Here is a 13,241-nt window from a genome sequence, read left to right as displayed (position 1 = left end):
CTGATCTGCGTGTCCAGAATCCGCACTGGCTGCTCTATATAAGTGAGATCTGTATGAATCTCCACCTCAGGCTCACTCAGAACCTGATTCGGATCTGACACAAACTGACGTAGCATAGAAACATGAAATACCGGGTGAATCCTCGCCATAGAAGCAGGCAAATCTAGCTTATACGACACATTTCCGATCCTCTGCAAAATCTCAAAGGGTCCAATGTACCGTGGAGCTAACTTACCCTTCTTCCCAAAACGAACCACTCCTTTCATTGGAGACACTTTTAGCAATACCATATTACCCTCCTGAAACTCTAACTGCTTTCTGCGAACGTCTGCATAACTTTTATGTCTACTCTGCGCTGTCCTGATTCTATCTCTGATCACGGGCACTACTCGACTAGTAATCTCTACTAACTCTGGCCCTGCAAGAGCCTTCTCTCTTATCTCTTCCCAACAAACAGGGGATCTGCACTTCCTCCCATACAAAGCTTCATAAGGAGCCATCCCAATGCTAGCATGATGGCTGTTATTGTAGGCAAACTCCACCAAAGGTAGATGCTGCCTCCAAGAACCGCCAAAGTCTAACACACACAGTCGAAGCATATCCTCTATGGTCTGGATGGTCCTCTCTGACTGTCCATCAGTCTGTGGGTGGAAAGCAGTGCTGAACTCTAATCTCGTGCCCATCGCACTCTGCAGACTTCGCCAAAATCTAGAGGTAAACTGAGGTCCTCTATCTGACACTATCGACACTGGAACACCATGTAATCTTACTATTTCATCCAGATAGACCTGTGCCAACTTATCCACAGAATAGTTACTCCGAACTGGAAGAAAATGAGCAGATTTCGTGAGTCTGTCCACAATCACCCATATAGAGTCTATCCTGTTGGACGCTGCTGGTAAACCCACTACAAAATCCATGGCTATGTTCTCCCATTTCCACTCTGGAATCGGCAATGGGTTAAGCATTCCTGCTGGTTTCTGATGCTCTAGTTTCACCCTCTGGCAAACTTCACAAGCTGTCACAAACTGCGCCACTTCTTTCTTCATGGCTGGCCACCAATAGACCCTTTTCAGATCCTGATACATCTTGGTGGCTCCTGGGTGAACACTATACCGCGCATTATGAGCTTCCCTCATAATGTCTTCCTTCACATTGCTCCTATCTGGTACACAAAGTCGACTCCCATAGCGAAGGATCCCTTTGCTGTCAAATCTGAACTCTGCACTGTTGCCTGACTGAACAGTCCTGGCAATTTTCATCAACTCAGGGTCCTCATGCTGTCTCTGAGCTATCTGCTCCAGAAACACAGGTGTCACTCTCATCTGTGCTATCAACGCACCTGTACCAGACAACTCTAACTGTAATCCGTCGTCTAAGAGCTTATAAAGCTCCATCACAACTGGTCTCCGCTCTGCTGCTATATGGGATAAACTGCCTAGTGACTTCCGGCTTAGGGCGTCTGCCACAACATTCGCCTTACCCGGATGATACTGAATCTTACAATCATAATCACTGAGCAATTCTACCCATCTCCTCTGCCTCAAATTCAGCTCTCGCTGACTCAAGATGTACTGTAAACTCTTATGATCAGTGAAGATCTCGCATTTCACCCCGTAGAGGTAATGCCGCCACATCTTAAGTGCAAAGATAACTGCTGCCATCTCTAGGTCATGGGTGGGGTAATTCAACTCGTGCTTCTTCAACTGTCTAGAAGCATAAGCTATCACCCTATCACTCTGCATCAAAACACAGCCCAATCCCACTCGAGATGCATCACAGAATACTGTGAAATCCTCATTACTCACAGGCAGAGCTAGCACTGGTGCTGTTGTCAATCTCTTTTTGAGCTCTTCAAAGCTCTCTTCACATTGGTCTGACCAGACAAACTTCTGGTTCTTCTGAGTCAATTTGGTCATAGGAGCCGCTATCTTTGAGAAGTTCTGAACGAACCTCCTGTAGTAACCTGCCAGTCCCAGAAAGCTTTTAATCTCAGTCACTGTCGTGGGTCTGGGCCAGTGAGCTACAGCTTCTATCTTCTTGGGGTCTACCTCAATACCCTCTGCTGATACCACATGTCCCAAGAAGGAAATGCTCCTCAACCAGAACTCACACTTTGAGAACTTGGCATATAAACCATGCTCTCTCAGTGTCTGCAAAACTATCCTCAGATGTTGGGCATGCTCCTCTGCATCTCTGGAATACACTAAAATATCATCGATGCACACAATGACAAAGTGGTCCAGAAACTCACTGAAAACTCTGTTCATGAGATCCATGAATGCTGCAGGGGCGTTAGTCAACCCGAACGGCATCACTAAGAACTCATAATGCCCATATCTGGTCCTGAAAGCTGTCGTAGGCACATCTGCCTCTCTGACTCTCAACTGATGATACCCGGATCTCAGATCTATTTTCGAAAAACAACCTGCTCCAGCTAGCTGGTCAAAGAGATCATCAATCCGAGGTAGCGGATATCTATTCTTGATAGTGACCTTGTTCAACTGTCTGTAGTCGATACAAAGTCTGAGGGATCCATCCTTCTTTCTGACAAAGAGCACTGGAGCACCCCACGGTGAGGTACTAGGGCGGATGAAACCCTTATCTACCAAGTCCTGTAACTGCTCTTTTAACTCTTTTAACTCTGCTGGTGCCATCCTATAGGGAGGAATAGAGATAGGTCTGGTACCTGGCAGCAATTCAATTTCAAACCCTATCTCCCTATCAGGTCGGAGTCCTGGTAAATCGTCTGGGAACACATCGAGAAACTCTCTAACTACTGGTACTGTGGCTGGTTCCCTAACCTGACTGTCTAGCTCTCTCACATGAGCTAGAAACCCCTGACAACCCCTCCTAAGCAAGCGACGAGCCTGAAGGGCTGAAATCATACCTCTGGGTGTACCTCTCCTGTCTCCTCTGAAGACACACTCTGACCCATCCTGGTCTCTGAGACTCACTATCTTCTCTCTACAGTCCAAAGTAGCACTATATGTAGATAACCAATCCATCCCTAGAATGACATCAAAATCCGTCAAATCTAGAACCACAAGGTCAGCTGGAAGGTATCTACCCTCTATAAACACTGGACTAAAACGACAGACTGACACTGCCACTGATGGGTCACATTTAGGTCCACTGACCCAGAGAGGATACTCTAACTCAGAACTGATCAAACCCAATCTCCCTATGGCTCTCGAAGCAATAAAGGAATGAGAAGCACCGGGGTCCATTAAAGCATACACATCTGAACACCCAATGATGAGATTACCTGACACCACTGTGTTCGACATGTTCGCCTCCTCCTGTGTCACAGTGAAAATCCGTGCGGGGGCTACCGGATTTCCACCTCGGGAACCTGCTGCTGAAGTAGAGGCTGCCCCTCTCCCTCTACCTCTGCCACTACTCTGAGGCATGACTGGAGCTGCTGGCCGTACAACTGGCTGTACCACACTGCCTGAACTCATCTGCTGGGATGGTGCAAAAGTCACCTGAGGACAATCCCGAGCAATATGCCCTTCCTGTCCACATCTAAAACAAGCTGTAGATCCCAACCGACAAACTCCGCCATGTGGTTTTCCGCATCTTCTGCAGACTGGAGCTGTGCCAGAGCTTGAGCCACTACCTATTCCCAGACCTGACTTGACTTTACTCCAGAACTTATTCTTTGTTCCTTTTGCTCTATCCCATCTCTTGCTGCCTGACGTGCCTCCACTGGGGGCCTTAGAACCTGAAGCCTGTGCCTTTGATTGTTTCTGAATATTGGCACTAGCTTCCATTTCCCTGGCTGCGTCCACTATGGTGTGGAAACTCTCCTTTTCTGCTGGAAGAATCAAGGAAGCATACCTGGGATGCAATCTCATAGTGTATCTCCTTGCCTTCTTCTGATCAGTATCATAGGCTTGACCCACATACTGAAGCAAATCCAGGAACTTATCTGTGAATTCATCAACACTCATTTCATCTGTCTGTCTCAACTGTTCGAACTCTATTACTTTCATCTCTCTGGAACTGTCAGGAAAAGCCCACCCTGCAAACGCATTGGCGAACTCTCCCCATGACATGCTGTCCATTCTGGGTTCCACATAGTTCTTAAACCATTCTCTGGCTTTCTTGCATTTGAGTGTACACCCTGCCATCTCAATGGCTCTACTATCATCAGCTCCCAACTCACTAGTTATCATCCTAACTGATCTGAGGTATTCAAATGGATCATCTCCCGTGTTATATTTCGGAGCATCCAATTTCAAGTACTCCGTCATTTGCACTTTACCTCCAGATGAGCTAGGTTGATGTCTGTCAACAGGGGCTACTGGTTCTGGTGGTGGTACTGGTTCATTTGGCTCTGGGTGTGCTGCACTTGGATGGGTAGGGGACGATGGATACATAGGATATGGTGGATAGTACGGAGGATAAGGCATATATGGCATGTAAGAAGGATATGGCACAAAACTAGAGTACTCCGACATACCTCCCATCGGATACTCTGGATAGCCAAAACCTGAGGTCTGAGCACCTCCCTGTGACTCTCCCATACCTTCCTCAAAACTGCCTATACCCATGCTATCATCTCTAGACTGATCATTCTCCATAGCGTCCCTCCTTTCCTCTAATCTTCCTCCCCGCACTGTTCCTCTTCTGCTCTCGTCGACAGACCTTCTAGGGTCTATTGACATACCTTCCCTGCTAGATCTCTGAGACCTTGCCCTTGGCAATGCAGGAGGACGAGCAGCTGGTCTCTCACTCTCTGGTGGGACTCCAGTCAATCGAGCTGATCGACGAGTTCCTCGCATCTTTACTCTCTGGAAAACAACACATAACATAGCACTTTAGCACATAAACAACACATAGCAATAAAGCACATGCATACCTCATGGCACATCACAGATAGGACGCAAAACCCTATCCTAGTGGACATGATTTCCTATTGTGCTTGACCACTCTCTATGAGCCCGACACTATCTCATAAGTCCGATCATGTGAACCTAGGGCTCTGATACCAATCTGTAACGACCCCAAAATGGACCGTCACCGGCGCTAGGATTCAGGTCGGCTTAAGGCCGCCAGAACCCGTAGCAAGCCTGCTATACTCTCTGTGTACCTGTAAAACTCATACATGATCATACATTTTCTGTGAAAATAAAAACTCTTTGCTGAACCAAGGCTTAACCTGTGCATGCACTATCTCTGTACTCTGTACTCTGTACTCTGTACTCTGAACCTGCAAAACTGGGGTTAAGGGAGTGGGATGAGCTCTATAGCCCAGTGAGTAGAACAGTAAAATATCTCAGTAAAACATGCTCGCATGGAATGCGTCATAACACAGACAAATCACATCAAGAGTAAACCTGTCACCACATAGTCCCAGTAACTCTGTGCCAGGGCGTAGAATCGAGCACCTGGTCTTCCTGTCATATATGTATATGTGTATATAACACCTCTGTACTTACCATTGCCAGGGCGTAGTCAAAGGCTCCTGGACTTTACTATATACCTGCCAGGGCGTAGTCAAAGGCTCCTGGTCTTTACTATACCTGCCAGGGCGTAGTCAAAGGCTCCTGGTCTTTACTATACCTGCCAGGGCGTAGTCAAAGGCTCCTGGTCTTTACTATACCTGCCAGGGCGTAGTCAAAGGCTCCTAGACTTCCTGTCTGTGACTATTGGATCATTCAGCATTCACCCACATCAACAAACAACTTATGCAATGCAATGCAACATATTCGTGGATACTAATGCAATCAACCTATGGCATAATCATGATGCATGAGATATGCTAAAACATTCCATTAGTTAATTAAAAGAGTTAAGTTTAGTTCCACTCACCTCTGGCTAACTGGACTGACTGACTGAGCAGGCTCTGAAAACTCTGGAGCAGTACTCACTGCTGCTCTCTCTGGTTTCTCGGGTCTGTATAGGTACAGATAAACTCAAATGAGGGACCAAACAAGCTTCTGAATACCTCTATGACACTCCCCAAGCATCCCCTGAAACTCACTCTAAACCTCATGCAAAGCATGCAAAAGAAAGCTGGACAGAACACTTTCGGCGGCAGGTTCGGCGGCCAAAAGTCCTTTCCAGAGACGAAACTCAAGCACATTCGGCGGCCGAATCTCAAGCTTCGGCGGCCGAACCCTTTCGGGGGCGAGTTTCGGGGACCAAAAGGCACTCCAGAGACGAAAGTCTCTAACCTTCGGCGGCCGAAGTCCCCAAACAGAGCCGAACATGCAAAACTCGCGGGGCAAGCTGTGGCAGTCAAAGCCACCATGCAAGAGGTTCGGCGGCCGAATGAACCTTCGGCTGCCGAACCTGAGTTCTTTCAGAACTCAGCCCGACGGCAAACCAAGCTCAACATCTCCAAACATGCATATAGCAACTCCTCAACACTCATATACATAAGTATATGTTCACAGGGGTCCAAAACTATCTAATAACCCCAAACAACAAATCAAACATAACACATAAACATATAGACATGCATACATCATCAAAACCACCATTTATCACCTAAACAAGCATCTCTCTCCCTAACTCCCTTAAAACCTTCAGAAAACAGAGAAACAGGGTCAAAAGCATCACTTACCTCCTGTAATAAGAAGATAAACACCCTGAACAAAGGAAAATAGACCAACTCTCTTCAACCCTCAAACACTTAGGTTTGTGTTTTGTCAAAACCTTTCAACACCTTAGAAAACACACTCTTCTGCATGAGCAGCTAATACAGATGAGTCATGAGAGACGTGCAGGCCAAGAATCTGAGGCCAACATCTGTCAAAATACATGACTCAGCTGGCTGGCCACCTCAGCTTCGGCTACCCAATCGCATGTAAACCCATGCAACATTCGGGGGCCGAACTTGCACTTTGGAAGCCGAACCTGGAGCACTTTCGGCGGCCGAACTTACCTTCGGCGGCCGAACTTGGCTCATCTACCTTGGGTCATTTCAGCTCAAAACTTAATTCCATTTGACTTTAACCCATTAACACACATCATAACACGTAGTAAAACATAAATCCTACCCTCCTTTAGCATTCCGACACCCCGGATTCCACCGAACGACAGGAATTCCGATGCCGGATTCTAGCCGGGTATTACAAAAGATGTCTATCCCCCACTGAAAGAAAGGCCAGAGACTTCCAATAGCTGCTTGCATTTCTCCTGGGGTTCTCGAGATGTTTGCATGTACTTGAAATCTTCAACACTTCTGGACAAGTTGCTTCGCATCTTGCATTATCATCGGCCAGTAGTACTCTTGTCTGAATGCTTTTTGGGAAATTTTTTGAGCTCCTTCATGGCTTCTGCAACCACCTTCATGGATATCCTTTAGGATTTCCTGGCCTTCCTCCTTTGTAACACACTTCAACTATGGTTGTGTCAAGGATCTCCTATACAGCCAACCATCAATTAGTGTGTATTTGAAAGACTTCTTTATTACCTATTTGGCTGATAGCTCATCGGCTGGAAGATCATCTTGTGTCTAAAATTTGTATACTAGCGTCATCCATGATTTTTCCTCCTCTATGGGAAAAGACTCTTCCACTTCTGTCGCTAGAGTGTGCAATTCTCGAACTAAAATAGTTGGATTAAGTGTTGTTCACCTGCCTCTGCCATCTTGGCTAAAAGATTTTCCTCTTCATTGTTGCCTCTAGCCACCTCGCAAAGTTTGCAGATGCCTTGCCTGTCGTTGATCCTTTCCATCAAGGATCGAACCTTTGCCTCATATTTGACAAGATTCGGTTCTCAGACTTTGAATTGTTCCTAGCATTGATTAACAATCAATTGTGAGTCACTAAAAATAATGGATTTGTATATACCTAATTCCTTGATGATGATTCTTAGGCCATTATTGCAGCCTTATACTCAGCCACATTGTTGGTGGCATTGAAGTCGAGCTTTACTGTATACCGAAACTTTATACTGTTTGAGACTACAATAGGATCCTTATTTCAGAACCTTCAGCCCCACAAGCTCTGTCTGCCCAAACTTTTCACTCCTCTATGGTTGATTCAGGGGACTCCAAAGGTTCTAACAGTAGAGTCATTTCTGCAATAAAATCGGCTAACACTTAGGCTTTTATTGCCTTTTTGGAACATACCTGATATCATAAGCTGACAATATCACTGCTCAGATGGATAATCATCCTGACAACTCTGCCCTGTGCAGGACCTTCCACAAAAGGTAATTTGTTCTGACTTCTATGGTGTGTGACTCAAAGTATGGTAACTTTTCGAGAGGAGGGCAATTCAGCTATGCCTCCTTTAAAACTTGGCTAGCATAATATACTAGGCTTTACTCCCTATTTTCTTCATGAATGAGTACGGAGTAAACTGTTTTCTATGTCACAGATAAGTAAAGAAACAAAACTTCCCTTTCAATAGGCGGGCTTAACAAAGGAAGAGATGATAAAAAGGTTTTTAGACTCTCAAATGTCTTTGCACACTCTTCTTCCCATTCAAACTTACCTTTGCCTTTTAAGAATTTGAAGAACGGGAGATACTTTATGGCCGAGCATGATATGAAACGACCTAGGGTAGTGATTTTCCTATTCAACCTGTGTACTTCATTAATGGTTTTGGGTGCTTCCGTATTTTGGATGGTGCTGATCTTCTTAGGATTTGCCTCTATGCCTCTTTATCATATTATATACCCCAGAAACTTCCCAGCTTTTACACCAAAGGTACATTCTCAGGGTTTAGCTTCATACCCACCTTGTTCAGTACGTCAAAGACTCTCCGAATATCTTTTGGATGTTCTTCTAAGATTGGCTGTTAATATACTTTCCTTTGTTCAAACTTATCTTTTTTAGCCCTTGTATTTGTAGCAAAACATAAATAGCCAAAGACATGTTAATGTTTGTAGGTTGGCATTCGCCCAAAAAGTAATTCATAAGAGGTTTTCCAATCCAAAACAGAACTTAGTAATCTATTTATGATATAAGTGGCTGTTAATATACTTTCTGCCCAAAAAAATTTTGAGAAGTTTAGATTTAAACAATATAACTCTTGCCACTTGCAATAAATGTTTATGTTTTCTCTCCACAATGCCATTTTGCTGTGGAGTGAATGAACATGTTCTTTGATGTAAATTTTTTTTTATTTAAAAAGAGTTTCACATTGTTTATTTATGAATTCTGTACTATTATCTGACCTTATTACTTTGATATTTTTGTAAAACTGAGTTTATATCATGCTAATAAAATCATGAAGTATGTTATGCGCATTAAATTTATTATGCAAAAGATATGTCCAAATGACTCTTGAAAAATCATCCACTATAGTCAAAATATATTTTGCATTTGAGATTGAGTGAGTTAAATACAAGCCCCATAAATCAATATGAATCAGTTAAAAAATAGTTTCAATTTTTATTTTGCTTTTCTAAAAATTTAACCTTTGTTGTTTTGCAAGTAGACATATTTCACACACTTGATTTTTCTTATTTTCTAGTTGAATGGCTGAGATACAGATTAATTTTGCATGTGATGTATGACTAAGTCTTGAATGCCATAGTTTATAGGAATTTTAATAAGAGTATAAATGAAAAACTTCATTTCTTTCATGCATTGGATTTAACTTGGTAGTTGAAATACAATCAATGCTAGAGTCACAAACTGTACTACAGGTAGTAAGAGTTTTATTTACTAGAATATAGAGTCTCCCTTATTATTTCCCTTCAGCCAACACCTCTTCAGTCAATAGGTCCTGTATAAAGCAGGTTTCAGAGGAGAATTTTATTGTTAGCTTAGAGAATTTAGAAAGGCTACTGACTGAAAGTAAGTTGTGTTTAAAATGAGGAACATACAAAGCATTGTGTAGGATTATTTTGGATGAAAGTCTAATGGTTCCAAAATAGTGAACATACTTGAATGTCCCATCGGGTAGAGTTATGGTGCTTTTATTTGGTATTGCAGAGATAGTATGAAATAAAGATAGTATTAATGTATTTGCCCTAGACCATTATTTTGAATCTTTTTGTATGTCATTTTGGTTATTAATAAAAGAGATTTTATTATCATTATTATTTGTTTGCATGTTAAATAATAATGATTAACATCCCTGGTTACTTATTATTATGGTGATATAATAAAATATGACTAGTATGATTATTGATTGATAATCATCAGATGATTATGTATATGTTGATATAATTCAATAATCATAGATACTTGTTAGAGAACAAAATATTGGATGGATCCACATTGTGATCACTACATGGGTTATTGTCATAAGTGAATCTCAAGATAGTTATGTTTTAATCCTTTGACTTAAGATTGTCATAGTATCCAACGTAAGGACTGTTATCAGACTATCGATCTTCATATTAATTGGATAGTCATAATATCTTACTAGAGGTTGCTTATAATTTATGGGCCTTGTGGGACTGGGTCTATTGTCAATTAATGTGAGCCTATTGGGTCACACACAAAAAAAGGTCGTTGATGTGTTATGTCATATTAATGGGCTAAAAAGCCATTAGCATAATTAATAATAATAAAGATATTATTATTAATATTAATTATTTATTATTATAAGATAATAATATTTAAAAGGTCTGGAGTCTATTTGTAACTGTTACAGATAAAATATTTGTCTATTTTCCTTTTTCAAAAAGGACTTATCACATAGATATTTAAGTATCTATGAGATCATGATAGTTGGTTATGAACACAACTCTTTTACGAAAAGAAAAGGAAAAACAAAAGACTGAAAAACGAATAAAACTTGTTCTGCGAATTGCTGGAGTAAGTTTTTAGAGTAATCGTTTTTTTGGGCTGCAGATTGGGGAGCACATAGCTTGTCCATCCGTTAAGAGAGCTAGTACTCTAGACGGAAGCGTTTGTGTGGATACCATTGAGGGTGTTCATTTCAGAAGCAGCACCATCAGTCCTGAACTGTCTTTTATCTTCAAGTTAAAAAAGTTAGTTTCTTATCCTTCATTTCGAAATAAATGAAGCACTTGGATTATGGAAGGGAAACAGAGATTTTATTTTCCGCTGCGTGTTTTGGGTTGCAGTAATCTCTGGATTTCCTAACAGATAGGTCACTATACATATGAGTTGATACACCCGAGTCTATTATCCGTACATAATTTTTATCATGTCTGCTAGTAGGGTAGCCACTAGTATCCTTACCTGCAAAGCTTGAGAAATTCACATAGCTTGCCTCATTTGTGGCTAGGTTTTGATTCTGAAAATATTTTGTCACCTCTTGCTAGATTAGATTGCCCAACTCACTTGACTACCTTCTTATTTGCCATTAGTTTTATCATCAGTATCCATCGTGTTTTCCTGCACACTTACAACAATCATCCTTTTTCTTTTCATCTTCTTCTATTTCAACTCGGTTAACCATTCTAGATACCCATGAAGCTTAAAACATGCTTCCCTTGTGTGACCATTGCCTTTACAATAATCATAAATTCTATTCTCCTTTTTGTCCAATTCCTTTTTCCTGCTTTGACTTTTTTCTGACCTGTGATTGCTTTTTGATTATCATAACCGAGTTGAAGTTGTAACGACCCGAAATCTGGACCGCTACAGGAGCTAGGATCCAGATCGGCTTAAGGCCGCCGGGACCCGTAGCAAGCCAAACATTCATCCTGTAAACCTGTTTAATTCCATACATGGTCAACCCATACATAAAAATTTTGAACTTTTCTTTTCATTCAAACACCAAACTCAACCCGTGCATGCACTATTCATAAACATAAACACCAACCCCACACTGGAGTCCTCATCAATTGCTCCAATGGGGTAACATATCATAACTTAAGTTTGGTTTACATAAACAATTATAAAACATTATTAAGGACCATGTATAAAGGGATTAACTAACATACTAGAGTCAAGCACAATTCTATCCTCAATACAATCCTTAACATTTCATAACTATTCGATACATTACATTACAATATTCTCATGTCCACAACTAGCTATTACAAGACATCACTTTACTCTAGCTGGCCTCCTAGTCTATCCCGTACCTGCAAACCTGGGGGATTATGGAGTGGGGTGAGCTACTAAAGCCCAGTGAGCAGAATAATAAAACATTATATTTAAAACGTATGATATCATGGAATGCATCACATCACAGACAAATCACATCAAGGATGAACTTGTCACCAATAGCCCACTACACATTCCAATAGTGCCAGGGGCGTAGACTGGGCCTCACTGGTCTTTCTCTTACATTACATAACATAACATTCCAATATGCCAGGGGCGTAGAATGGGCCTCACTGGTCTTTCTCTTACATAATGCCAGGGGCATAGAATGGGCCTCACTGGTCTTCCATACCGTACCATATCATATCATATCATAGTGCGGGCTAAAGGATCATCCAACATTCATCCACATCAACAACATAATATGCAATGCAACATATTCGTGAGTTCTAATGCAAGCACCCTAGTATATCTCATGGCATTCATGATGCGTGAATCAAGTTAAGAACTGATTTATTTACTTAAAAGCATAAAGAGTTATTCCACTCACCTTAGGCTAGCTCTGACAAGACACTGAAGCAGCTGACTCACTGCTGGGGTCCTCGGTTCCTCGGGTCCGAACCTACACAGGTGGACTCAAATGAGGGACCAAACATCCATGAACATGCCTCTAAAATACTCCCCAAAAACCCCCTAAAACACCTTAAAACAATCACATAAATCATGCAAAGGAAGGCTGAACAGGGCACTTTCGGCGGCAGGTTCGACGGCCGAAAGTCCCTCCAGAGCCGAAAGTCATGCACCTTCGGCGGCACTTTCGGCTGCCGAAGGTTCCCTCCAGAGACAAAACTCATGCATATTCGGCGGCACCTTCGGCGGCCAAAACTCCCTTCCAAAGCCGAAAGTCCACTTTCGGGGGCAGGGTTTGGCAGCCGATACATGCTACCACAGGCAGGTTCGGCAGCCGAAAGAGCCTTCGGCTGCCAAACCTGAGTTCTTCCAAAGGGCAGAAACTCAGCCTCTAACATGCACAAAAGCCTCCCAACTCATTCAACATGCATTTACCTATTCTACAACATGCAAACTCAAGCATATAAGCTCCTAGGGGCTTCAAACTATCCTAAACCCCAACTACAACACATCAAACAACCCACATTGCTCAAAAACATAACATTAACCATAAAACCAACAATAACCTAAACATGCATTTCTACCCCATAAAACTTCATAAAACTCGTTTAAAACATACAAGAGGGGTAGGATCTAAGCTTACCTCTTGAAGATCGAGAGGGAAGACGATCCT

Source organism: Manihot esculenta, chromosome 8 (assembly GCF_001659605.2).
Source record: "Manihot esculenta cultivar AM560-2 chromosome 8, M.esculenta_v8, whole genome shotgun sequence".
NCBI lineage: Eukaryota > Viridiplantae > Streptophyta > Magnoliopsida > Malpighiales > Euphorbiaceae > Manihot > Manihot esculenta.
The sequence above is the reverse complement of the archived record's forward strand: the minus strand, read 5'-3'. Positions refer to the sequence as shown.